The sequence below is a fragment of the Theropithecus gelada genome, chromosome 16, assembly GCF_003255815.1.
Source record: "Theropithecus gelada isolate Dixy chromosome 16, Tgel_1.0, whole genome shotgun sequence".
Lineage (NCBI taxonomy): Eukaryota > Metazoa > Chordata > Mammalia > Primates > Cercopithecidae > Theropithecus > Theropithecus gelada.
In genome coordinates, this window is record NC_037684.1 from 20,476,800 (window position 1) to 20,499,749 (window position 22,950).

Here is a 22,950-nt window from a genome sequence, read left to right on the forward strand (position 1 = left end):
AAGCTAGATAAAATAAAATGTTATTAAGAATATCATAAGGAAGATAAAACATGCATACTATTTATGAAGTGGAATTTGATCAACATACAGGTTTTTATTGTCATCATCTTCAGGTCAAGTAGGCTAAGGAGGTGGAGGAACAGGAGGGATTATTCTTTCTGTCTCAGGAGTGGCAGAGATGGAAGAGGTGGAAGAAGTGGAAGGAGGAGACAAGAATAGGCAGGCACATTTAGTGTAAATTTACAAAAATGCATCATGATTTCTGTCTGACTTTTGCTTTTTTATTTCTGTAAAAATATTTCTATATGGTACAAACCTTTCTTCCATCATTTGCTTTAGTTTCAGTGCCCATATCATAGAATAGTTGATGTCATGAGAGAAGTCAAAAGCACTCTAAAACAATCACAGCCTGTCAGTTCTGATCGTTGTTAGACACTTGATCATCTTCTGTTACGTCATTAGACACTAGGTTGTCTAATGTCAATTTGTTTTCTGGCACTGCTTTTTCTACATCTTCTTCCTCATCATCTGGCACTAGTTCAGAAGCACTCAGCTCCATCAAGTTGCATTGTGTTAATTCCTCTGGTGTGATGTCTATTCTAGAATTTCTCCAAGAACCATATCTTGAAACCTTTCACTTCCCTTTTTTTGGCCAAATCCATAATCTTTTTCATGATTTTATTGATTGACCCTATTATAAATCCTGTAAAGTCATGCACAACATCTGGACAAAGTTCTCTTCAGCAGGATTTGTTGTTTGGGGCTTGATACTTTTTCTGTAACAATGATGGCATCTTCAGCGCTGTAATCTTTCCATAATTTTATAATATTCTTGCTATTGAGATTCTCTTCCATAGCACTGACAATCCTTTTCATAAAGTACCATGTGTAATGACCATTAAAAGTCTTTATGATCCTGAGCTAGAGACTGATATAGAGCTGTTGTGTTTGGGGACAAGTAGACAACTCAGCACTCATGATGTTGAACTCATGGGTTTCTGGGTGGCTAGGGCATTGTACAGCGTCAAAAGAGCTTTAAGAAACAGTTCATTGCTGGCCAGTTACTTCCTGACTTCAGGTACAAAGCATCAATGGAACCAATCTAGAAAATGGATTTTCATTGTCTAGGCTTTCTTGTTATACAACCAGAAGACTAGCAGCTTGTGTTTATCTCTTCCTTTCAAGACTCAAGGGTTAGTAACTACATAGAAAGGCATAGATAGGGATAGTCCAGATCATAAACCCAACTGCATTTGCACAAGCAGTAGAATTAGCCTATCTTTTTCTGCCTTAAACTCTAATACTCATTTCTCTAACTAGTAAATGTCCTTTGTGACTTTTTTCTCCCAGAATAGGGCACTTTCATCTGCATGAAAAACCTATTCATGCAGATATTCTTTCTTCTCAATGATTTTGTTAACAGTATCTGGAAACTCATTGCTGCTTCTTGGTCAGCAGAAGCTGCCTCTCCCGTTACCTTGACATTTTTAAGACCAAACCTCTTACTAAAATTATCAAACCATCCTTTGCAGGCATTGAATTCTCCAGCTTTATATCTTTTGCTTCCCTTTTGCTTTAAGTTGTCATATGATGACTTTGCTTCTTCTCAGGTTATACTAGAGTCTGTAGGTATGCCTTTCTTATAGCTATTCTGCAGTCACATAAAAGCTGCATTTTTAATACAAGATTTTTTAAAAAGTATTTCACAAAACAATGCAAGATTTTTGTCCCTATTGGGTAGCTGCAGAAATGGCTTTATGAATTTCTTTATCTTTTTTCTACTTTTTTTTCTTTACAATGGTCCTTCTGTGGGATCCTTTTATTTTGAAATTCTGGACAACTGCAGCTATATACCCCAATTTAATGTACATATTAAGCAATTCAGCTTTTTCTTGATGTCATGACTTTTCTCTGCTTCTTGGGAGCACTTCCAGAATCACTAGTGGCACTTTGCATAGGTTCCACAGTGATAGTCAAGGTTTGTGGTATTGCACTTAACATGATGAAAAATATGTGACAACCAGGAGAAATCACTTTTTGCTGCAATATGCAATTTACTGGAGAGACAAACTGCTCACGCAGAGATGATTAATATCACACAGCATTTTAATTGGATACCTACAACACTTCAGCTCACCATAGTAGCAACAGGAGGTTGCTACAAAGTTATTACAGTAGTAGGATATACATTACAGTCAATTTTATGTAGTTATGCTTTAATACTGCATCTTTACATTTCTTTACATTGCTGTCAACTGTAAATGGTATAATGTATGGTCGGTATTTGTGTATGTTTTAATACATTTTAACATTTTATCATAGATTTGTAGATATTTTATAGTAGTAAATGGCAAAATAAACTATCTACATGTATTTTATGCATTCATGTCATAGTTTACTTCTTAATTTTTCAAATTTATAACCCATGTGATTGATCTGTGAGATTTTTTGCAAATTCTCACAAACCTCCAAAAACTTTTCCAATATATTTATTGAAATAAATTCACATTTAAGTAAATTTGTACCACTTAACTCAATGTGTTGTGTTGTTCAAGGGTCAACTGTATATATAAATAATATTATAAAAGTGTATTATTCCAAAATAATTAATTGCTATGTCAAGCTTGAAAGCAAATATGAAAGTTTTATTTTAAAAATGAAGTTCACATGATAAACATGAAGATTAGGTTATGATTCTAACACAAAAGTGTATGAATTTCTTTGTGCATCTCTCTGGATTTTTCACAATGATATGGCATTGTGCATATACATTATCAACATGTCTTTGATATTTCAGCATGGATCCAATTTCAGATGTGTTTTCTTACTGGAAAACCATGTGCCAGGTAGACTTTCCATATAATTGGCTTAGGCAATCTGACTTTTGTTTCCACAACATGTAAATCTACCTTGAACTCCTTTAAGGCAGCTAATTACTAGAAATGAGAGGCATGCCAATTACATTTTGTATATATCCTGAGAAGGGTATTCTAGTTTGTTTCCTGTGAATTTTACCCTGTATATGGTGATAAATGCCAACTTCTGAAATCTTTCTGAGAGTTAAGCGTGGTTTAAAATTTTTGAGGATGTGTTCGGAATACATTTGGAACTCTTTTAGGAAAGTAAAGACCTTCTACAAAATAATGTAGCTTAAAATCAATCAATCTTTCCCTATGTTTGTGTCAAATAAACACAGACAGCAACATTGATTCAAGAGAGTTTCATTAAACACAGCTTAAAAGAAAAGGATATAGGTTTAGTTTCTTTTTAAAATCTGCAACTTTTTAAATGGATTAAATAAATTAAAGTTTATTTAGAATATGAGAAAATAAATGTTGAAGTATTTTTACAGTTGAAATGCCTTTTTGTTACTGAATTCATTCACTCGTAATTTAATGTAAGGTATTGCAATGTAATTTTTAAAGCAAGCCATGGATGTATACAGAAATATTTAATAGCACCCACCTATTTTGCTTTGAGATTTGTTTTTCACAATGAATAGCAACATGTGATACAGTAATAAAAAAAACTACAAAAGGCAAAAGAAAAGCGTTTCTGTATAGCACTTCAAGGCAATTTGGAAAGTCATAGGTTCATCATATAAATAATGGCTTCTGAGATTTGATCCTTAGAGTTTCATAAAAATAAATTGCTTTTCAATAGTTAGTGCTGAAGCATTCATTAAGAGAAAGAATTCTACAACAAGGCTCCAGTTCCGTATTACACAACAATATGTTTTAAAGGTACATGGACTGCAGGGGCCTTTGAAAACAGTATGCTGAGAATAGATAGGGCTCAAGGACAGTATCTCCAATTGAACTTTTAATGAACTCCCGTAGGCGCCAAGAAGGCGGACAAATAAGGAAGAGCATAGAAACAAGGAACTAAGCAGAAGGTTACATCTGGGTAAAGAAAGATTGTTTTGCATTGTGTTCTTTCTGCTGACGTGGGGTTTATGGAGTATAAATAAAGTGAGGCGGAGGCTCTGGGTGCGGCCGCCATGTTCTCTGTTTGTCTTTTGTGTCTGTTCATTCTCCACCACCCCCGGCACGGACCCCAATAATGGACTAAATGGCAAACGTAACTACTTGACTTGATTTTGAATAATATTTGAAGAAGTTTTAAGGAAAAAATAATTATGATTCCTAGGTGGTGTTTCTGAGACAAAAAAATAGTGAGTACTCCATTTTTACCTTTCCCTGACTGTGCTGACAATACGTGTACAATTTCAAGCTACTTGACTTCAAGGAAAAGCATTATGCAGTATCAGGTTTAAACCCAAGGTGAAAACAATATTTATAAGGAACATAAGTGTTAAAAGGACCCATCACTCATATTGAATCACAAGATAAAAGGTGTTGATAAAAGATGGTTTGCTATATTCTTTAAAAGATGGTTTCAATTTATTACAATAAGTAATAGCTAGCAGGTGACACATAACAATTGTATTTTAATGTGATTTCTGAGTTCCTAAGAGTTGGAAATCTTTCTTCTCGTTCTTAAAGAGCTGGATGTAGTGTTGGTTTGTGTAGAGGGTGGTGACTTTGAAAACTGTCAATCAGTTACCAATTCAACAGTTAGAAAGAGACCTTCACACTTCCTACTGATGGACTGCAAAAAATTGTTTTGTATCAGTACTCTATGGAGCAATGCAAAATTCCTTCCAATGGGCTGTCAGTAACTCAGTTGACCTCGCTAGGGTATTACAAGGAGTTTTTTTTAAATCGCACTTTGAAGCATAGTAGAGTGCCATTGTATTCCGAACACGGACATTAAAAAGAGATAGAAGCATTTACATTACCCTTTTGATCTGACAGTCTTTAAAAAACTAGAAAATAACTTTGCTAGTTTTCCACAGAGATCTAACCAGACATTCACAAAGCATTGGTTTTCACCCAATGCTACTGTCAGCCTTTCATGAATTAAGTATAGCGCTTGAATCCTTAGTTTTCAGTCCCTAGTTGTAATTAAAATATCTGCAATCACTCTCCCCCCGGCATCACCATCTTCCCTTCCTTGCATCGCCTCACTTTCCTTACAGTAAATTCTGTGTGATTGAGAATGAAAAGCAAAAGCCAAAGTGAAACGGAAAAAAATAGGGCAGGATAAACTTTATCTATCTTGTTGCTTTCTTAAAGAAATCACAGATCAACCCGCTGGGACACACGAGAGTTGGAAATTTCACTTCAAAGCATGGAATAAATGTTATCTCATTATTTTGTCCCTCGCTTTTGAAGGTATTTGGTTTAAGTGATGACATATAAAAATAAAATGAAATCAATTCATCATTCTGGCTATGTTGCTGATTGTCCTGGTAAGAAAATTGATGTTTTATACCCTGATTAGAATGTTTTCCATCTTGGCCTAGGATCATTTCATTTTCTTTTAGGAAATGGAAAAAAGTTTTTGTATATGCTGTCAAAACTTCACATTTTCTAAGATGTATTTGGAGGCATTTTAAGCTCATTGTATTAGATTAATTAGAGGATATGGTATATATGGTAAGATCTAACCCTAAAACTATACACTGTAGGTTATCCAATTTGTTAATTTTCATTTCAAGGTTCAATTAATGTGATTTCAGTTTTTTTCTTTTAACAGTGCTATAAATTGCTTGGTGTTGGTTGCAATACATGCAAGAATAATAACCTCAAGGAAAGGAGTATAAATTAGAACCTAAGGTGGAGAGTCAAGGATAAAATTAGTGAATGGAACAAAGGTCCTAATAACACTAGAAGCAATTGCCATTGGAAATAGAAAAGCTTTCCAATATTCCAAATGCCACTGGAAATATCTGTATTTTGACTTCTTGGTTAGAAAAATCATGATAATAATTATAAATGATAAAATAGAAGCAGAGAGCTTTTCTAGCCTAATTCTGTGATTTGTTTTATATGACACAGTTTAATAGGTGTATGTGCCCTGTGTATAAATAATCTATACATTTCAGTAAATAGCTTAAGACTACACATATAGAACAATAAAAGCAAAAAGTGCGATATGACTAGGAGTAACATATTAAGCATACTCTAAGTAAGTATGTCAAGCCATGTCTGTTTTCTCCCTTCAACACTAAGATGGGCAATCAGGTGGTTGTGCTTCTACTGCAGAATTCTACAGGCAGGGTCAATGTTCATGAGTTGGGGGATAATGTCTGTTTTCCTAGGGAGTTCTATTTAGGATTAAGTGAGATTCTAAATATCTAGAGACAGTAGACAAAAGGTCAGGGAATGATTTAAATTTTTATCAGGATTGCAATCAAATAGAGAGATGTTTATTGTAGCATTCCAGTCCAAGTAAATCAAGAAATAATGACAAAACAGAATACGAGAAATTGACGCAATATTTTACAGGTTGAGATGGTGGGGAAATGTGTGCCGTGTTACTGCCCAGAACCCTACTCCAGAGCATCCTGTTTTGACTTGGAAAAGTAAGAGTAGGTAAGAGTTCCCAGCTGGGTGAGGCTAGAACTCCCTTTTCATTTCCCAGCTTGACTGCCAGGTATTCACTATCTGGGGGAGGCTGAGTTTCCAAGTGGAATTTCTTCAGTAGGTGAGGCTCCAGATGTTTGAGGAACTTAATGATGGGCAGATATCATTCAACAGTGTTCAGTTCTTAAGAATATAGAGCTATTTACCAGAAATGCATCACTGAAGAGCCTGTAGTTCCAGAAAATATTTATGAGGATTGCATATTGGTGGCCTGATGGTCAAATTCAATCTGTATAAATGCTTTACTCAGACTCCACAGAGCTTTATACATCTTGAAATAATTTTCTATTTTAAAAATCAGAGTGTTTTCAAATACATATGTGGATGGTAGGTGAGAAATTCATGGTGGTGTACTCACATCTCTACATGATAAGGATCAACATCACCAATATTCATGCTCTCTACTTGACCATAAACCAATCGTCCTTACACCTAGCCTGTTTTACACACTTGTATTAATTTAACTACCAGCCACTTGGGCCTTTGTGTTTTTAACTGTAGTATTACCAGACTCTCCTTCTCACTTTATTTCTTTTAAAATATTTTTTGCCTTTTTTGAACTGGAAATGATTTTTGTTACTTGCTTCTTCGAATTATGATATATGCCTATTAGAGAAAGAATCTCCTCTGGAAAAACAGAGTATGTGTTCATGGTTCAAGTAGTAAAGCATTATCAAGGTTAATTGCTATCAAGGTTAATTAATTAGCTCCATAACACATATCCCTTGTGACACTGAAAAGTTTCTTAACTTTCCTAACCTCAACTGTTTCGTCTCTGAAATGAAAACAATTACTCTTATAGTATAATATTATGTAACACATATATGTGTGCGTGTATACATATGTATATATTCTTATAATATAGAGTGTTTTATATGAAAGTATTATAATGGGATAGTAGAGATTATTGCAATATAATACAGTATAATAATGATAATGATAACAATAATATTTAAGATATATCTATATGCTCACCACTATTTTTCTCTATGCTCACCACTCTTGGTGCTTTGTATCTATACTTTATTTATTCATTATAATAACCCCATGAGTTTGGTATTGTTATAATTGTCATCTACATTCAGATGATATTTTAAAGCCATCATTCCAATCTCAGAGGCTCTATTATTAATCCTTGGAAATAATGCAACAGGGTACCTGGCACATAGGAACTGATTTTCTAAGGAATACAGCCTAGGGTATTTTTTTTAAATTAACTACACTAAGCAACTGGGCAATGCCAAAAATTTTGGGCAAATCAGTAGCTGAAGAATTTTATTACAGCAGTGCTTATGTTTACATAGTAGAAGAAGGGAAGTACGATGTCTTAGACCTATGTTAGTGTCAAGATGAGCAGACTCTGTAAATTAGGAGAATTATTATATTGTTTAGTCAACTAAATGTTATTGTGTGTTAGCTACTGTGATATTTACTTGCATAGTATTCTGAGATTGAAGCTATGCCTGTATGACAAATCTAAAGTCAATTACATTTTTTTTAAAGAGAAACAATAGGGGTGGGACTAGGATCAATAAAGCAGTGATCTGCAACAATGTTTTTCTTGACAACTGACAAAATCCAGGAACTCTAGCTTTTATCACCCCAAAGAGCAGGCAGTCAGCCCACCTTGACAGGTTGCACTGTCTTCTCTTTGATAAATGCAGTTGCATTCAGTTAAAGTAAAATAGCAGTTGTGTGGACAAATGCTCTGCAAACTCAGTGAAGATGGGATCACACTCGAAGCTTCATTCTGTTTTACTCAAAAGGGAGCCAGAATTGCCACTAATTAATTGATTTACTGTATGAAAAGACCTGCTCCAAGAGCCCTTCACCTCTTGAAAATAGTGATTTGAACACTGGGTAAACAGAGGTCCTAGAAAACCTCCAACAAAAACATTTGATTGAGTAGCTATGTGTGAATGCAATCTAAAAACCCTATGTTATAATGTATTATTAAGCTAATTATACTGATAATGGTAATGCTAGAGGCAGAACAATTAGAAGAAAAGAGTCAGAGGACCCCTATCGTTTTTCCCCTAACTAAATTCTGTGTTTCTGCCATTACATTACATATGGTGCTTGACATTATTTTATAACCCTCTACCAGTAAGAAGTTGAAAAATCAGTAAACAAAACAAGATCATACACAGGAAAAAAAAAGTCTTAAGAATAATTATAACATTTTGAGCACATATTAAGCACTAGGCATTGTGATAAATGAGCTTTTTACTTTTAAATGTGATATTCATTTAAGTCATTCCAAGGGCTGTATATATTATCATAGCTTCCATTTTATGGTTGTGAAAACTGAGACCCAAAAGAGTTCCATAGCCTTCTTTAGAATGGACAGCTCCTACCTGGCACAAACAAGATCCACATGCCTGCAGTCTGACTAGACCACAGTCTCTCAACCACTGCCCACACTATTATAAATGGTTTTGTATAATTTTATTTAAGTATCCCCTAAATCATATTTAAAGGATTATTGAGAAGTATAGAAGTTAACTGACTTGTCCATTAGAAGCAGTGTAGATTCCCTGTATAAAGTACATTCTCTCTTCTTGATATCACATTTCACAGTAACTATAGAAAACCTAAAAAAAATGAACTATAACATCATTCAACATCTACCATAGGCAATATGTCCATGAAGTCTTATGAATGGAACATGGAAAGAAGACAGCACATGCTCTGAGTGAGAAATCTCAAGGCAAAAGCAAATTTAAAGGTGGACCTTCAAGACATTATGAGGGCCTGCGTATTCTGAAAGGAGGGTGCTTGGGATTCCCTGTAGTTAACCCAGAATGCATAACAGCACTGCCTCAGGTAAGAACATGGCATGCTCCAGAGCCATTGATAACTGAATGCTGTGTCTTTACGCTTTCTTTGGAAAGCTGTGTCCTGCAGAACTTGGCAAGATACTGGGCATTTAAATAGGCTCTTAGGTGCTATTTCCACTATACTAGGTTGGCTTATTAGCTAAGTGTGCTTTAAAAAGGTTCCATGAATTTTCAGGCCCAGTTCTGAACTCGAGCCCAAGTAACCCCACAGTCCAAGTCAGAGCTACCACTAAATGTAGTACTCATAATTCAAGGTGCTGAGAATTTTTCAACAAGATTTTTGTTTGTTTTTGAGCATTCCACATTATTGTTGTGGGCTCAATTTGTGATATGCCACGTTCTCCCTCAGAGCCCTTTTGTTCAAAAGGGGTGCTTAGGCAGCCCTCCCCTATCATACAGTTATGGACTATATTAATATTTATTGAAAATAATGTTTCCATGTATGTTCTGTTTGAATTTCATCATTGTTTAAAAAATACTATTCTTTTAAATAAAAGGTAATTTACCTATAATGCTTCTATTACAATTCAAAACAAATCTCTGTAACTGCAAAATAATTGACAAAATATGGGGTAAAAATCACTATTCTTCTTTTGGTCCTGTTTGTTTTCAAAATTTAAATCAGGGCTTGTAATTTAATTCTGTGATTCTGGAAAGCATGATGATCTGATGCTATTCATTTGCTTTTAAATAAAATCACATTGATGAATATGTATTGGGAATTAGTTATTTTCCAATTTTATGCAACTCTTGTAGAACTCAATTGCTAACAATTAAGTCAGAAACACTGAGAGGAAAAGTTTAAAGAGATAACAGCAAATTCTAGAGAAAATGGCAGTGGTTGGGGGTGTATAGTAGTCAGCTGAGTAGCAGACTATCTGAAAAGGGGATTAACATGTGGAGGCAAAATAAATAAGATATTCTGCTGAGGTACATATCATCTGAGCTGAACAACACATCCTAATTGGATGTGTCTTCTGAGCTAGGCACCATGCTAAGGAGTAGAATTATAAAAGTGACTGCTATGCCCACCATCTAGAAGAAGCTTTTGATTTGGATTCTTTTATGGCATTTGTTCCTAGTAGTAAATGTCTGCAAAACTCACTTCCATTTACCAGCACTCTCATTTGATAGAAAAAGAAAACTTGGCACCTGATTCTGCTCTCTTTCTGACTTCCAACTGGAGTTCCTCCTAGCTTTCTAAATTACTTGGCACCGAGCAAGTCTCCTCTGCCAAAAAGTGAATAGCTCAATATTTGAAACTAGGCACATCAGCAAAATCCAGATTGAACATCGAAATCACTTTGATTCAAATAAAGTGAGTCACCTGTACCTGGGAGGAAATTACTTATTACAAAAGAAAATAGATTTTAAAGTGAAAAGAAAAAAAATAGAAAATGGGCTCTAAGTAGCTTTAGTAAGGTGAATTTTTTATTATAGATATTGTTGATATGTTCCAGAAGATGACATATATATACCTAATAAATATATTTAAGAATAAAATGTATGAGTCCTAGAAAATAGACAAATATATATCTAGACTAATATGCATATTCTATAATGTAACTATAATGGATTGTGGCCCACTGGCATTCTAAACAGGAAGAGAGAAATGGGGAAAAGCCACTGCTCTTTTAACTCATTAATTATTTAATTATTCCATTTATTCATTTATCCACCATCCAGTCATCCATTTAGTGAAATATATTTGTATTGAAAGCATACGATATATCAGTAACCTGAGAATGTTGAGGATAATGAAATGAATACTCTTTTGGTGGAACATAGTCTAGTGGTAGAGGGTAATCGGTAAGTAATAATTTGCAACATGGATGTGTCTATATATAGGCATTTTTTATGTTTTATGGCATGTCAAGCAGGAAAATTAAATTGCCTATTGTCTTGTGCCATGGGAACCTGAGGTCTCTGCTGCATCAGCACTCAACTTCTGCATACACACTCCCATACAATACCCTCTCAGAGACATAAGCTTTAGTGTCATCTTCAAATGCCTACCCAGTTACAGCAAGATGGCAAAGCATTGTTACTTCTCACTCTCATGGATTACAGTATAATATATAGTAAAATTTCCATCAAGGTGAATACATGTTTGAGGAATACATGAACTAGTTTGGGACATTAAATTTTTTCCCATGAAGTTACAGGAAATATTTCATTATAGTTACGGTATACTACTGTATATGTTTATATTTTATTATATTTTTTGAAACTCATTTTCTAAGTTATTTCCCATATCCTCTTTTTTTAAGTTCTATAACATCAATTAGTAAAATGTGATTCTCAAAGTGTTAAATGCAATATTGTGGAGAATATGATTTTCAAAAGAACAAGAATATAGAGAGTAGTATTTGATTATGGGTTCATTTACGTACTAGCATCTATACAAATAGAATTTCATATTATGGACTCCTTTTCATGCCTTGGGGAAAATTGTTCAGAGTTTTTTGTTTCTTATTTTTCTTGTAAAGTACTTTTTCATTATCCTTTTTATATTTACACACAGTAAAATAGATTTTTCTATGTAGAGTTCAATGAGTTTTAACACATGTATAGATTCACGTAACCACTATCACAGTCAGAATACAGAAGAGTTTGATGTAAACCCCTGAAAATTCCCTCATTCTGTTCTTTACAGTTAAACCTTCCACCATTAATAATTCTTGACAATCACTGATCTGTTCTCAGCTTTATCTTTTAAAAAAAGTCATATCAATGGAATCATACAATATGCAACGTTCTGAGATTGGCCTCTTTCATTTCATAATGTTTTTGAAAGTAATCAATCAATGTTATTGTATGTATCAATAGTTTGTTCTGTTTTATTGCTCTTACAACTCTTTATGCATTTTCCTGTGAGCATATTTGGAGAGTTTCTTGTTTTCAGCAATTACAAATAAAGCTGTTGTAAATATTCATGGCCAGGTTTTTTGTGTGTATGTACATGTGAGTAGGTGTGTGCATAGAAAAGTTTATTTCTCTAAGATAATTCCACAGAGTAGGATCTCTGAGCTATATTCATGGGTTTTATCTTCCTAAGAGACTACTTAACTGTTTTTCAGGGTGTCTATACCATTTTGCATTCCCACAAGCAATGTATGAAAATTCCTGTTGGTCTATACCATTGCTAACAGTTGGTATTGTAAGTTTTTTGGTTTTGTTTATTTTCTATTCTACTAATTGTGTACCAGTGTATCATTTTGGTTTTAAATAGCATTGACAAGTTTAATTTTCATCCATATTACAAATATTTGCTCTTTGAAATACACTGATACAAGGATGAAGAAACAAACTAGTTATACCAAGAGAAAAATACAGCCAGCCTACCATATCCATGAGTTACTCATCTGTGGATTCAGCAAATTTCATAATAAAAATATTGGGAGAAACAAAGGATGGTTGCACCTGTACTGAAAATGTATAGCCATTTTTTTCTTGTAAGTTTTCCCTAAACAAGACAATATAGCAAATATTTACATAGCATTAACATCGTATTAGGTATTTTACGTAATCTGGAGATGATTTAAAGTATACAACAAAGTATACATAAGTTATAGACAAATACTATACCATTTTATATAGGAATCTTGCACATTTGCAGATTTTGTTATCTGCAGAGAGTTCTGGAACCAATCACCCATGGATACAGAAAGCCTAGTCTATCTGCAAATCACATAACTGACAAAGGTGTTGTAACCAGAAGATTCAGAACTCAGTATCAAGAAAAGAAACAATTCAATTTAAAAATGAGTAAATAATTTGAACAGGCAATTCACCAAAGAAGATATACAGATGGGAAATAAGCTCATGAAGAAATGATCAACTTCTTTAGTCATTAGAGAAGCACAACTTAAAACCACAACACAGTTAGCTGTGTTTTGTCCCAAGGTACAGGTCTAATCAGAGATGCTTTCTGAGATAACCCTAAATTAGTTTCATCCACACTGCCCATAATTATGCTCATCACATCCCTTTGCTTATTTTTTTCAAAAAATTGATAAAACATTTGAACTGGGCTATATATGCACCTACTTAACTTGTGTCTCTTTGTCCTGGAAGGAAGCAAATATGTTTCTCTTGCTCTCTATTGAAATTTCAAAGGCCAGTAAAGTATCCGACATGTAGTTGACCCCAGATAAATACATCTTATGCACATGTTCGAATACTCTGATTGATAAAGAAAATAATCAGGTCCCTCTTCTCACTATTAGACCCGCTGGCTTGTGTACATCAATAATTTATTATAGGATCATAATGCTCCACTTTACTGTAAGATCGCCATTATCTTCAATGAAAAGTTGTTTTGAATTGAAGGTTGCTCTCAAGTGAGTATTAATAGACAATACTAATCATGCAAGAGGTGAGGGAGAGCAAAAATTATACTAAATGGGTTCTAAAGCCCTAAGGCAAGGATGTGTTTTGCAGTTTTTAGGGTCTATGCTATACTAATAATTACACATAATTAACAAAGCAATGGTGGAGGGTAAAAAAAATATTTTAAAAGACTGAACCAGAGCTAAGGAGGGAGATAAATAGAAACATAGAACACATGGAATGAATTGAAAGTGAATGATAATATGGAAGATTTAATCACAAACAAATTAGTATGACAAACTGACTAAATACTCGCATTAACAGCAAAAGTGAAAACTAGCTACAGTAGTAACAATATAGTGTTTATATGAAGAATGCCTTAAGTAAATGGATATAAGAAAGAATGGAGAAGAGTTACATCACATAAACAATTGCAAAAAGAAAGTCCTTGTAGTTAATTAAAGGTAAAGGAGACTTTAAGAAAAAAAAAGTAATGGAAAAAGTTTCTATTTTTCAATGTTTGAATTCACCAAAAGTATCTAACAATTCTAAATTTTAAATAGTAGAATAACCTCAACTTAGATAAAACAAAGGTTTACAGAACTGAAAGGAAAGCCACACAAAAGCAAGGTAGTTTGAGAAATTTTTCATGTACCTCTCTCAGTATTTTATAAACAGACATAAAATGTTAAGTTTGAGATGATTTGATAAACACGATTAAAGTTAATCTAACTGACATATACATAAAATTGGCAAGGGCAGTGGAGACAGTTGTTTCAAGCGCACAAGCAACATTTCCAAAATTGTCCATATGCGGGATCATAAACCAAAACTCAATAAAATCCAAAGGCCTGATGTCATATAATATAGTTCTCTGCTAATAGTGGAATTAAGCTTCTAAACAAACAGAAAAACACTGCTGAAGCCCTGTGTGTTTAGGAATTAAGATACACTCATTTAAAGATTGCTCTGATTTCCCTTGGAGAATTCATTTTCTCCACTGCCCTAATCATTGCTTTATATTTTTGACTAGGTTTGAAGATAAAACACAGATCATCAGCAACAGGAGACAGTGGTACAGCATAATGGGTTATACTATGAGTTAGATGTACTTAATAATAATTTAAAAAACATAACTCGAACTCTTTCTATTTTTATCTCCTTCTTTTGCTCCGGTTTAGTCTTTTATTTTTTATTTATTTATTTTTATTTTTATTATTTTGAGATGGAGTCTCGCTCTGTCGCCCAGGCTGGAGTGCAGTGGCGCAATCTCGGCTCATTGCACGCTCCGCCTCCCGGGTTTACGCCATTCTCCTGCCTCAGCCTCCGGAGTAGCTGGGACTACAGGCGCCTGCCACCTCGTCCAGCTAGTTTTTTGTATTTTTTGTATTTTTAGTAGAGACGGGGTTTCACCGTATTAGCCAGAATGGTCTCGATCTCCTGACCTCGTGATCCGCCCGCTTCAGCCTACCAAAGTGCTGGGATTACAGGCGTGAGCCACCGCACTCGGCCTCTGGTTTAGTCTTTTAAAAGTGTTACATTCATTTTGGTTTTTGTTTTGTTTTGTTTTGTCTTTTTGTTTTTTATTAACTGAATTACCTACCTCTAATCACCTAACCAAAAACTTGATTAATATAGGTAGATTGTCTTGCATCAATATATTTCATAGTAAAATTAAGATTATTTATTCACAAAATTGTCAACAAAAATTGAATCAGATAGTGCTTATTAAACACTTAGAAGTGTTTCTGGCACACATTAATCACTTTATATACTTAAACTCTTATTATCGTTATTGTTGCATTATCAACATTAATTTGCCTTCTGGGAAAAACAAGGTCATATGTCTGTTAAATATTACAATCAAACGGTACACACTCTCGTCTCACTTTTTATCAGAAGAGCCTCTTCTCCATGAGTGTTACCTTCACCTTTCTTACAATAATCCAAAAATTTATCTGGGTATTTCCTTCTTTTATTCCCCGTAAAGAGTACTGTCTTGCCCTTGGGCCTCTTCTCATCATATTGGTTCTTTACAATGCAAGAGAGAATAAATTCCTCACATTTCTGTGACACTAGCTTATGGTGTCCCGGGTCAAAAAATATTATCTTTTATTGTTTACTTTCTTGGGACTTTTCCCTAAAGAATGTCACTGAAACTTTTGTTATTTATTGATTCAGAACAAGACTTCCTTGATTACCTGATTTGTCCAAAGAGACTACAGGTACCATTTCTTTCTAGCCCCAAATTATCTTGCTATCTTTCCCTGACACTAGGTCCTGATTCATTTTTTTAGTCCATAGATGTGATGGAGATCTTGGTCCTCTCATTTACAATACTTCTGGGATGCTTACGTAGTTTTCTGACCATCTGACTAACTTCCTAAAAGCAGGAGTAGTAAACAAATTAGCATTCCACATGTTAAAAACACACATAGCCAGTCCCCTGAATGAGAATCTTCAGACACCTGGAAATCTATATTTATAACATAGGCCTACCTTTTAGAATGTTTTAATCACTTCCTAGTGAGATTACTTCCACCTGACTTATTCCTTTTTCTACTCATTTACAAAACTGCTACAGGAGTTATTACTCTCTAGATCTGAGTATATATTCTACTCCCCTATTTAAAAAACTGTGTCCTCCTACTACCACAAACCACACTTGTTAGTGTGGACTTTATTTGCTTGAGTAACTTAGATTCATATATCAAAATGTATCTCAATACTGTTGGAACTTTCTTTGACTCACTCCTTATTTTCTCATTGAAACAGAAACATAAATTACATTTTTATATTGAACTGCCATGGTTTACGTGCAAATACTTCCAGGTCAAGAATCTAAGCCTTATAACCTGTGTAAATCAATCATGTTAAGGTATGTTTGTCTTCTCCTTAAGATCTAATTTTTATAAGTCATCAACTTCTTTTGTGGGAGGGTCCAGGTAAGATGTGTTGGGTGATTGAGAAGTCAGAAAATATCAGCCAGCTCTTAATCACCAGACATATTTACATAAAAGAAGACATCTATTCCAAAGCAAATTTGTAGGGATTCAGGATTAAAATAGGGAGGTGGAGTCATTTAAATTATCATCTGATTTTATGTCACCAGGGAATTTGTGTCAGGGTAGCTGAGGCAGGAGAATTGCTTGAACCCAGGAACTGGAAGTTGCAGTGAGCCGAGATCGTGCCCCTGCACTCCAGCCTGGGTGACAAACGAGACTTGGTCTCCAAAAAATAAAATAAAATAAAATAAATAAGCTGAGTAAATGTGCAAAAATAAAACACTACTAAATTGAGATAATCTACAGTCTAACAATAAAATTTAACATGATTGGGAGGAAGGTATATATGCCTGATTTAACCCTAGCCACTACAGAATACTGCTTATAGCAGCGTCAGCCTGGAAACGACTGAGAGGAAATGACAGTAGCAGAAGCTGCTGCAAGAGAATTGATGCCAATACAAAAAGCAGAGGACTTGTGCCCAAGAATTGTTAGCACCAAGACTGGAAAACAATCACGTGAAGTAGAAGAAAAAGTCATTTATTCACAGGGACTAAAGTGAGCTACTTCTTAAATAAGAATATGATGATGTAGTGGTGGGTGGCTCTGTGTCCCTTGTGGTTTGTGGTGTTATAAATTTCATCTCTTTGTTTGTTTGTTTGTTTCTTACCTCCTTAATGAAGGTTTCCCTAAACCCTCCCTCAAACCCAACTTCCCAGTTTAAATTTTTTCTAACCCTAAGTCATTCTTTTTCTAAAAATTAATTAATGTATTTTTTATTATACTTTAAGTTCTGGGATACATGTGCAGAATGTGCAGATTTGTTACATAAGTATGCATGTGCCATGGTGGTTTGCTGGACCCATCAACCAGTCATCTCCATCAGGTATTTCTCCTGATGCTATCCCTCCCCTAGCTTCCCATCCCACCGACAAGCCGAGGTGTGTGATGTTCCCCTTCCTGTGTCCATGTGTTCTCATTGGGAGTGAGAATTTCATCTGTTTTAACATTTGCTCTTGATTTCTTTTTTACTTTTTATTAATCATTGAATTTAAGTAAATTGAGAAGCAATTGATAAATACATATGCAATGAAAACTTTTTATCTTAATGTGGTTAAATCAAAATGACCTTTACCCTACTAACACCTTCATGTTTAGGGAAGTATGCAAGACATCTACTGATACAGCAAAATAAGCTCAGAAAAACACAGTTAGGGATACCAAGTTCGTTCCCATAATGGGTGGTAGCAGAAGGGGTATTTAATGCTGCTGTTTCTGTCAGATGCTTGTTTACTATTCAGTTGTACCAAGGCTTATGCCATTGATGCTCTGCAATAAATGAAATCACCAGGCCACTATTCAAGAGTTAGTGAGAAACATGAAAAATATATGCCAGGAAAGAAAGAGTGGGCCAGTTATAAGACACATAATGGGTAGATAACTTTCCTCCCATGGTGGGTTTGGCATGTCTCACGTAAATCTATAACTATACAATATAATTATACAACCTTTAAATTCATATTTTGGTTCTATAAAAATTTTTCCTATTGTAATAAACCCTGAAGAATCAGCTAGAAAATGAAAGTTTATTTTATGGTTAAAAAGTAAGTACTGGATTTTATTTCAATGAAGTAATGATATATTTGTACTATGCACAAAATATTTGTTTATATTTATCATCTTCCATGGGGCTAATGGAGACACCAGCCACAGAACAAGAGGAGAGGAAGTAAGTCTGCCAAAGACAAAGGGACAATGATATGGTTTGACTGCATCCTCACCCAACTCTCACCTTCAATTGTTAACTCCCATATTCCCCACATGTTGTTGGAGGGACACAATGGGAGATAATTGAATCATGGGAGTGGGTTTTGCCTATGCTGTTCTCATGATAGTGAGTAAATCTCATGAGATCTGATGGTTTCATAAAGGGTAGTTCCTATGCAAATGCTTGCTTGTCGGCTGCCATGTGAGATATGCTTTTGCTCTTCCTTGGCCTTCCGCCATGATGGTGGGGCCTCCACAACCATGTGGAATTGTGAGTCCACTAAAGTTCTTTTCCTTTATAAATTACCCAAACTTGAGTATTTCTTCCTAGCAGTATGAAAATGGACTAATATGGACCTATATCTCCAAATATTCTTAGTTACCTAAAGAAGGCTGTCTCAGAAAACAATATTTTCATCTTTGTCCTTACTAAAATGTGTTGATACAATGAAATTCTGAAGTATGACTTTACATTTAGATCAAATAACTGTTGTACATTATTTTTTCTTCTTTCTTAAACAGATAAATTATGCCAGTTTTATCAATTATAGAAAAGCTTCAAATAGAATATTATTTAATTCTGATAATGGTTTAATTGTTTTATCCTTCAATATTTTGCCCCAAATTAATTTTTTTAAAGTTTACTTTATTGAAGCTGGAACATGAGACATTGCTATGAATGCTCTTGTGAATTCTGTTAAAAATTTCAGCTTTAAATACAAAATCTTTATTCTTTGTTTTTATAATGACAATGTAAATGCAAATTTTGACATAACATAGAATAATGCTAAAAATATTATTTTTACATTAGTATATACATACATTGAATAGGTATTGGGGCACACATAATTCATTAATCATGTTCACATAAGCTGAGACAATCTACTAGTTAAACTAGAAATATAATCATTGCTTATTAAAATACACACATGTATATTTGAATTTACATATTCACACAGAATTAGAATAAATAAACTATACTTTCTGGCACTGAAAATGATATTGAATAAAACAAACAAATGAAATTCTAAGCATGACAGATATGAACACGTGCTTTCTCTTTTCCCCATATAATTACATTGATTTTTGAAATGTTTGAGCCTGTTCCTTTGAATAATTACTTCATTAATCAAATGACATTAGATTTTTTTTAAGTTACAATTCTAAATGTTGGTAGTATTTGGATCAAAATCAGTAGAAATTTGTAAAGGACTGAGAATTAAAAATAAAACCATAAAACCCCCAACTGACTGAACAGGCAAACACCAATTGGCCAAGGGAACCCCAGAGAAACCTTAAAAACTGAGTTTCTGGCCATGGTTCGATGGGAGGTTGAACAGGCTTCATTATGCTCTCTCACTTTTGTGGTTTGGACACAATTGACCATCACTAATGTTAAAATAGAGATCATAAGACTGACCAATTGCTACTCAATATGCTACTCAATATAAAGGAGGCCTAATTATTAGACAAAGGTCTAATATCCAGCATCTATAAGGAACTTAAACAAATTTACAAGGATAAAAAAACAACATCATTAAAAAGTGGGCAAAGGACATGAACAGACACTTTTCAAAAGACAACATTATGTGACCAATAATCATATGAAAAAAAAACTCAACATTGCTGATCATTAGAGACATGCAAATTAAAGCCATAATGACATACCATCTCACACCAGTCAGAAAGGCTACTATTAAAAAGTCAAAAAATAACCAGTGCTGGCCAGGCTGTGGAGAAAAGGGAATGCTTCTACACTGTTGGTGGGAGTGTGAATTAGTTCAACCAGTTTGAAGATTCCTCAAAGACCTAAAGACAGAAATAGCATTTGACCCAGAAATCTTATTACTGGGTATATACCCAAACGAATAGAAATCTTTGTGTTATAAAGACATATGCACACATATGTTCAATGCAGCATTATTCACAATAGCAAAGACATGGAATCAACCTAAATGCCCATCAATGATAGACGGGATAAATAAAATGTGGCACATATACACCCTAGAATATTTTGCAGCCATAAAGAAGAATGAGGTCCTGTCCTTTGCAGGGACATGGATGGAGTTGGAGGCCATTATCCTTAGAAAACTAACACAGGAAATGAAAACCAAGTATCACATGTTCTCACTTATAAACAGGAGCTAAATGATGAGAACATATGGACACACAGAGGGGAACAACACAAAATGGGGTGTGTCAGAGGATGGAGGGTTAGAGGAGGGAGAGGATTAGGAAAAATAACTAACGGGTATTAGGCTTAATACCTGGATGATAAAATAATCTGTACAACAAACCCCAATGATACAAACTTACCTATGTAACAAACCTGCATTTGGATCTCTGGAATTAAAATAATTTTTTTAAAACTTGAAAAAAACCTTCCTATTTGCTTATTTATACTTACGTATCTTTTTCTATGATCAATAACAAAATATAAAATATAACAAAATATTATATTAAGTACTATTTATTATTTATTAGCAATTTGCATATGCTAGGTCATTTAATGTTCATCAAACAATATTGAATTGATAATGCTTATATCTGCAGAGCACACATTGAAGAAAGGATGCTCATAAGCATCAAATAAATCTAATCAAGATTTATTACAAATATTAGATCAATAATTCAAGTCAATGCCCTGCAATTCCAGAGATTTTGATTTTAGGTTCTACACTTGATTTAAACTCATTTCCATGCTTGAAATGTGTTTCTTTATATTAAATCAAAATCTATTTCTGCATCACAGTGGATCTCAAGCTTTAGAGACCTTAAGTATCATCTACGGAAAAAAAAAAAAATCAGTTTCCAGCTGTGATGAAAGAATTTGTGATAGACCAATGATCCTGCTGAGAACAACCAAAACAGTTTATTAAAATTAGAAGAAGCCTAATGAAAGAAATAAGAAAGATCTAAAGAAATGAAGAAAAATCCAATGTTCATGGCGGGGGACTTACTATTTTTAAGATGTCAGTTCTTTCATACTTGATCTACAGATTCAATACAATCCCAATCAAAATCCCAGAAAGTTATTAAGTTATTTTGTGGATCTTGACAAAGAGAGCTACAATTTATACGGAAGGCAAAACAAATGAACAAACAACAACAACAATAACAAACACACAGAATTGTCAACACAATATCTGAGATGAACAAATTCTGCTGACTGACACTACCTGATCAAACACTGTAGGAAACAAGGTACTGTGGTATTGGTAAAAAGATAGACAAATGGATCAAAGGAACACAGTAGAGAGTCAAGAAATAGACTCACACAAATGCAATGAACAGATCTTTAACAAAGGCACAAAGGCAACTCTTCTGAGAGAGAATATTCTTTCCACAAATGGTGCTGGAACAACAGAACATTCACATGCAAAAAAAAAAGAGAGAGAGAGAGAGAGAAGGAAGAAAAATTTTAAAAAGACAAGAATCTAGGCAAATCCCTTTGCTTCTGAAAAAATTAACTCGAAATGGATTATAGACCTACATATGATGTCAAACTATAGAAACTATAAAATATCTAAAATGCAACATAGGACAAAATCTAGGTGACTTGTATTTGGCCATAACTTCTTATACACCACACTGAAGCAAAATTATGAAAAAAAAAAAAAGATGTTGGAATTCGTTAAAATTAAAAATTTCTGTTCTGTGAAAACACTGTGAAGAGAATTTTAAAAAGCCACATATTGGAGAAACTATTTGCAAAACCTCTCTGATAAAAGATTAGTATCTAAAATATGAAAGAACTCTTAAAATAAACAAGGAATTCAAATTAAAACCTGGGCAGAAGGTCTGGATACCTCACCAAATAAGATATACAGGTGAGAAATAAACATGAAAAGATGTAACATTAAATATCACGAGGGAATTGCAAGTTAAAATAACAATGAGATACTACTAAACATCTATTAAAATGATGAAAATGTGAAACACCGAAAATATCACCTGATGTTAAGGATGTGGAGCAACAGGGACTGTCACTCGTTGCTAGTGAGACTGTACAAAGGCACACTCACTTAAAAAGACAGTCCATCATCATCCGACAACATTAAATGTACGCCTATCATCGAATCCACCAATCACGTTCTTTCGTATTTACCCAAATGATTTGAAATTCTACAACCACAGAAATACCTGCACATAAATGTTTATAGCAGCTTTATTTATAATTGCCAAAACTAGGAAGTAATCAAGATGTCCTTCAATAGGTGAATGGATGAACAAACTCTGTTATATCATATAATATAATATTATTCAACAATAAAAGTACATTAACTATCAAACCAAAAGAGACATCAAGGAGACTTAAATACATATTGCCAAGAGAAAGAAGCCTATCTGTAAAGGGCGCTGATTGTATCATTCCAACTATATGACATCCTGGAAAAGGCAAAACTATTACAGATGGAAAAAAGATCAGAGGTTGCCAGGGATTTGTGGAGAGGGAGGGATGAATAGGTGGAACACAGGTGGATTTTTAGGTCAGTGAAACTGTTTTGTAGGATG